The sequence below is a fragment of the Urocitellus parryii genome, chromosome 9 (assembly GCF_045843805.1).
Source record: "Urocitellus parryii isolate mUroPar1 chromosome 9, mUroPar1.hap1, whole genome shotgun sequence".
Lineage (NCBI taxonomy): Eukaryota > Metazoa > Chordata > Mammalia > Rodentia > Sciuridae > Urocitellus > Urocitellus parryii.
The window spans coordinates 41,803,818-41,810,834 of record NC_135539.1 but is presented as its reverse complement, the minus strand read 5'-3'; the positions used below and the strand labels follow the sequence as shown (position 1 = coordinate 41,810,834).

At 37.4% G+C, this 7,017-nt stretch overlaps 1 pseudogene; it reads right to left on the bottom strand.

The window, feature by feature from the left end:
• Positions 1 to 5,465: 5,465 nt before the first annotated feature.
• LOC113196555 (histone H1.10-like) overlaps positions 5,466 to 7,017 on the bottom strand; it is a 72,937-nt pseudogene continuing 71,385 nt past the window's right edge.

Below are 7,017 nucleotides of genomic sequence, written 5' to 3'. Positions count from 1 at the left end.
GGTCTGCTTCTGCAGATGTGATGTATGTGTTGTGACTTTAGGAAGTATTCTCTTTATTTTTTATATAATTTCTCATTACTTATTCTTTATAAAATATTTTGTTCTAAAATAATTTTGAGCACATTGTAGTTTTGGCAGTGTTCAAAAGTGTAGGGCTTATTCTGATAAACTTTCTGTTAAAATAGGTTTTTATTTTTGAAGATTGGAGGAATTCTTTATTGCTTCTATCTTCTACTTAATTGAGCACAAAGAATTTACTGGTTCATGCTTTTTTTCACTTCTTTTTCTGAGTGGGTGTATTTGTGTCTGTTTGGTGCTATTGTTTGTTTGTTTGTTTGCTTGCTTGTTTCTGAATTGTAGGTTTTTGAGATTCTCACCAACATTTTTAATATGCTTAAAGTAAGGTACATACAAAGAAGCCTCCTTGTGTCTCTTGCTATCTTAATTTTGTTCTTTTCCCAGAGCTAAAAAAGTAGATATTTTCAAGGTCACCAAAAAATGAAGTGTGTAAAAATAGGAAAAATTAGATGAAATGGAAAAGTCAACAAAGCATATGCACTTGGGCTTCTTATTAATGTGTATAATGTGGTAAATTTCTGACTGAATGTTATCTAAAGTGTTTTGTCATTGTGAAGATAAAATTTAAGAGTGAATACTTAAATTCAGTAGACCCACATAGAACTGTTTTTCATCTTTAATGTATCTTAGAGTTTTCACCAGGGTATTAAAGGATCTCTATACTCTTTATTGTGTGGTGTTCAGTGACTTTGAAACCATTCTTAAAATCATTTTTTTAAAACTTTAAAAAGCTGAGAGCAATGTATCTTGTAGAACATAAAACAATCAGTATAAAAAATAATCTATCCTGTTGTTTAAATGGTATCTCAGCCAATAAACAATAACATTAAAAATTTATACTTAGAAATATGTGGCACATAGGAAAAAAAATTTTCAAAAATTACATATCGGTCTGGGGATGTGGCTCAAGCGGTAGCGCGCTCGCCTGGCATGCGTGCAGCCCGGGTTCGATCCTCAGCACCACATACAAAAGATGTTGTGTCCGCCGAAAACTAAAAAATAAATATTAAAAAAAAGAGTAGTTAAAAAATTACATGTCTACTCTTATTGTAGTCAAAATGTCACTAATAATATTTCATAATTTCTCAGTATTATCTATTAAGTTCTGTATGTGTTATATCATTTTCAAAGTTTTACCAAACTGCCTACATTTTATAATTTATCAAAAAACCTTTTTTTTTTTTTTTTGGTACCATTGATTGAACCTAGGTACACTTAAGCATTAAGCCACATCCTGATCTCCCATGTCCCTTTTATATATTTAACAGAGACAGTGTTTTGCTGACTGACTTAGAGTCTTGCTAAGTAACAATCAGTATTTCTACTTGGGGTCCTCCTGAATCACCCTCTCAACTCACTGGAAATATAGGTGTGTACCACCATGGCTAACATATATTAATTAACAATTTTATGATTGATATTTTTTTCTCTTTGTTTTATAATAATCTATGATTATTTTGTACAAAAATTATACAGTGTATTTTGTGATGTATAATATGTACATAAACATGTATAGTAGTTACACAAAGGGTACAAGAAAATAAAGAGTCTATGGTAAGGTTTTTATTTTGTATTTAGTAAACTCATATAATAATGACTCCAATTAAATTAAAATAATAAGATGAAAATCATAATTTTCATAGTAACCAATATAAATAAAATACAGTGTCATTGAAATACTAGGAATAATAAGTTGAGTGGAATAATTATTTGTTTAAAATTATTGATGACTCCACGAATCTTAGTGGTTCAAAATAAGAAATAACTCAAATGTTCTTGAATGTTCAAATGAAAAATTTGTAGTATAATTATAAAATACAAAAGCAGTAATCAATACAAAAGAGCACATTATTGATGCACATATTCTTATTGATTCTCAAAGATACTGTATAGTTCAGCAGTTCTATTTAAATTATACTGCATGATGTCAGGCAAAGTAAAATTATAGTTTTATAATCCATTACAGTAACATAATTCTGGGAAGAAAAATGTTGCATGCAAAAGAAAATGGTTTGTTGGGGGGATGATGTAAATATCCTGTGCTTAAAAGTAGTGAGAGTTTCTACCATTCTATTTATTTAACCTGTATAATTTATTTCTATGACATTCAAGAATGTACATATGACCTCACCAAAATATAAATATACAAGGAAAAAGGCTAGCTTATATTGGGAAATGGGTAGAAGTATAGAAAAATTAAAAATGGCATATAACAAGCAGTAATTAAATATGGGTAACTGGTATAATATTCACTTTATTTTTATATATTTTACATTTATGCAATTAAACATTTCCATGCTAGTTATTAAGAATATCTTTGCTAGTAGAATAAAACAGACATTATTACTGTATGTATGTGTATGACTGTATGACCATTGATTCTACAATATGTATACTCAGAAAAATGAGAAATTATATTCCATCTATGTATAATTAAAAAAAATACTGCTCCCCCCCAAAAAAAAAAAAAAAACCTTTTTGCTTTTTGAGATCATACATGGAAAATTGATTTAGTATGACCTGAGCAATGCTGATCCAAAACATGTTTAATTTTGAATAATTTCTGAACCTTTACATAAATGCTTTATGTGTTTTTATATGAGCATCATACTTTAATGGAAATTGTAAAAGTTATGTTTGTCAAATAATTAGGTATCTCAGAATACTAGCAACAATTTGTGACTCAGTAAAAATCTCAAATTGGTTCACTTTCTATTTTAATATTTGATTTTTCTCATGCATTTACCCTTGCTCTAACACTTGGATATAAAATTTTATTTATTTATTTAAATTTCAGCAACAATTTGGTAAACATTATTTCTTATTAATTTATTTTTTCCCCTCAGTATAGGGGATGGTATAAGGTAGTAATTTCACCTTACCACTGTCATTATATATATTGAAATGACACAACTACAAACTATGTCACCAAGCCTGTCATTGAACTTGCGATCCAGCAGTATAAAGATACCTTCATTGCTAAAATAATTGGCATGCAGCATAACACGTGGCTTAACACATTTTCTGTAATATTTTTATGCAATTAAATTTTTTGGTAAAATGATGTGGTTAATGATTAAGTTACTTATAACTGTATCCTGAGCCTGATATATTCTCAGTAAATTTTAACTGAGTTTAGTGGGCAAAAATCAGTGTTTAAAGGATATCAATAATACAATACAGATAGTCTGGTTTGGATAACTGCCCCATAATTGTCCATGTATTAAAAGTTTGTTCCTAAAGTATTTTTTTTATTTAATGGAAATTTTACAAGAATAAAGCATATTGATAATTGTTTAGTTCATTGTAGAGATGTACTTGAAAGGAATTGTTGACACCTAGTGCTTTTTTTATGCCATGTTCTCCTGTCATAGTATGCTCAGTCATCTCAAACATAAAGCTGTTATACAAGCATTTATCCAGAAGAATCTTCAGGACTTTGATTAAAAATAATTTTTTTTTGTTAGTTGATTATCACAGTTATTTTTCATATTTAAAAAACAAACAAACAAACTGGCAAATTGGTGGCCAAAGTTATGAGCACATATCTTATGCGTCTTTGCAACTCATTCATCAAAAATGTTAATTTAAAGTAGTGGTTTTTAGTCTTGCTGTAAATGATAATTCCTTTCAAATCTTTCAAAAACACTGATGCCTGTATTCCTCTCCAAGGATTACATTTTTAATGCATTTTTTTAATTAAAGAACCCTTCAGGTGACTGTACAGTTTAGAAGAGCCAGAAACCATTGGTTCACAGTTGAAAATGCAATAGCTCTGTGTTGTTTATATTGAGCTGTGTGGATTTGTCCACTTCAGCTTTTCATGTGGGGGTTTATAGAGAACAGATTTGCCATGTTGAAAAGAATAAAATAATGATCTTCTAATATCTTCAGGTGTTTAGTCAAACTGCTGGTAGAGAAAATATGTTTTTCAGTAGATCTATCTTGTTCTCTTGCTTTCATATCAAGAAACTGTTTCCTGAAAAAAAATGTCTAGTGAACACCAAAGGGAAAAAAATAAATTAAGTTGCAGATATACTCTGTGTTATGCACATTTTTACTATTATTTTGAAGTGGTACCCCTTTTCTCCACAGAAAAGCCCTCTTCACCATGGCAAATTTTAGAACTGTTAGAAAAAGAGTCTCTGTGAAAGAGTTCAATGTAGATAAACTTCCTATTTTCCTGTCACCCTGTTTACTTGGCCACTGACAGAGAAGATAACAGCACTCCAGGTGCTGGACACCCCGTTATTAGTTTTTCACAAATGTATTCCGTATAGTACTTTGAATAAATGTGCAAACAACGACTCTGGCCTTGAGCTGGGCTTTACAGAGATGTCTACGTTTTTAAGATAAGTTTCAAAAGGGTTCCATGGCAACAGCTGGCAGGGGAAGGAAAGAAAGGGGAGAAGCAGCTCTCCCCTTCTCAGGTGTTGTCCTTGAAGAGTTAACTTGCCCAGAATAGTGAAAGAAAAAGCTTTTTTATGTAAATCCCTGCAGAATGTGAACTTCTGAGTCCCTCCACTTATATGCTGGGTATAAAACTCTGAAACTCTCTGAACTCGGGGTTCAGGGAATTTATTGATTACAGCAAAAGCTGTGCCCTCTGAACCTAGCTGCAGCCAAATAAAACTGATTCCTGCTATCTTCGGTGCCTTGCCTCGTTTGTCCTTACAATACCATGAGTACAAAGGAATTCTAAAAAGTATAAAAGGAGCAAAATACCCCCACTTCCTTGGCCACCCTTCCCTGGGACCTCTTCTCTCTCAAGAAGTCCACCTCTGTTCTATCCTTTAAATAAAACTTGCTTTTTACACTTTCCTCAGCATTTCACGTGTTCAACCTTCAACATCTGAGAAATGGAACTTGGCCCTCAGCCCCAGAGCCACATCTCCAGCCCTATTTTATTTAGAGACAGGGTCTCACTGAGTTACTTAGTGCCTCACCATCGCTGAGGCTGGCTTTGAATTTGAGATCTTCTTGTCTCAGCCTCCAGAGCTGCTGAGATTACAGTGTCCCACCACGTTTGACTTCTAAATCCTTCTGTCTAAACTATAAAACTTTTTATTTTATTTTGTGCAAAGGTCAACAATCTTTCATTGCCCCTCCCAAGGGCACGTTGCAGAGGGGATCACCTAGCTGCCCTGCTCACAGAGCAATTGTGAGCTCAGAGATTGCTAGAGGGAGGCCAGCCCATTTGCGTGCAGGTGGGGAATGGTAACCATGGCGATGGCCTTTGCCAAGGGCCAGAGCCCATGGGGGCAGGCTGGGAGCTGTTTCAAAAATCTCCCAGAACAGCGGATGCCACAGCACATTGGGGAGAGGAGGGGAGGCCACAGTGCTGAAGGGAGGGTCCCCCTCAACTTTCCACGCCAGTGAGCCGGGGCTCAATTGCAGCCCTTGAGCACCTTGGGGATGCTAGGCTTGGCCACCTTCTTCACCTTCTTGCTCCTCGCTGCAGCTGCTGCCCTTGTCCTTGGCAGCAGCCTTCCCGGTTTGCGTGTCAGCCACAGCACTTTTGGCAGGTTGGGGTCTGCGCGGTGCAGTGCCTTAGCTTCTTAGGCTTGTGCGCACTGGGCAAGGGCCAGGGCCCACTGCTCAGCTGGCCTCCAGCTTCTTGGGGTTGAGCTTGAAGGAGCTGTTGGCTCCCATGCCCTTGACCTGCAGCAGCCTGGCGTTCTCCACCAGCGCGCCCCTAGTACTTGAGGTAGGTGGGCGGTTCTGCTGGTCAAACCACGCTATTTTCCTGGCCTCTGCATAGATGCAGCCAGCGAGGAGCCGCTGCACTCGCCCAGCCCGCAGACCATCTCCACCACCAGCTGGCTGTACTTACCTGGCTGGTTCTTTTTGCCGCTGCTCCTGCGCTTTGGGCAGACGCGGGCCTTGTAGCCGCCTGCTACAGCCACCACTCACACTCGCCACCCTCTTGGACCCCTTGGCGCCCGTGGGTGGCAGGGCCTCCTCCAGCTCCACTGATATGGTGGCCAGCAGGTTGGTGGCTGGCGATGCACGGAAGCTGGGGGGGGGGACGAGCCGAGAAGAGGAAGGCGAGGGGCCCCAGTGTTCCTAGGTCACGCTCGGGGCTCCAGGCAGAACACTGTAGCCTGGCCTGGGGCCAGGCGGCAGGACTGGGGATGAGCTCGGGAAGCTGGGGGCTGGGGAGGGCTGGGGGAGCTCAGTCTGATGCTGCTGTTGCTGCTGCAGCTGCTCCAAGGCCCTAAGCGCCGTCCGGGTGAGAGCGCTGTGCTCTGCTGAACCAGAATTCTTTATTCAGAAGATTCCTATAGAGATCTTTCCCCTCCTGTAAAACAAATGGAAGACGAGTATTCATAAACATGAGGACAGTTTTTTTGAAAAGGGTTTGAGGAAAACAAACTTCTTCGTGCTTTTCCATGGAGAGCACATGGCCAGCAGTTAATAATGCATTTGAGGTTAAGTTGTTCAGACAACACAAGGAGAATTTATGGAATATAGATTATTTTTTATTTCTTTGTCCTATTTCTGAAAGTTTGTAGGTCCACTTATAATTTTTTTTCAAGTGAGATATCCTTAAGTTGAATTTTGATGATTTATAGTTGTTATTGTTTTTATAAGAATGTATTTGAAAACATTTATTCTCTGTGTACACAATTTATGTGGGAAACTAGCTCCATGATATCTCTTGGCTAGGAAGCCTGTATAAGGACTTTTTTCTTCTGATACTGAGGACAGGTCTCATTGGAAACTCAACCATATGAAGGTTACATAACTTTTTCCCCCAGGAGGACTTCAACTTTGCTTATCCAAGTGTGGTCCTAAGTCCTGGATCTTGTTTGAAATACAAACTGGTGGTGTATGAACCTGTGCGAGGCACCAGACAATATATGTGACTCTCAGACTTGAGGGTATTACCAGGATTGCTGGACTAGTACAAGGTTTCTGATTTGGTAGTGTCAGTGG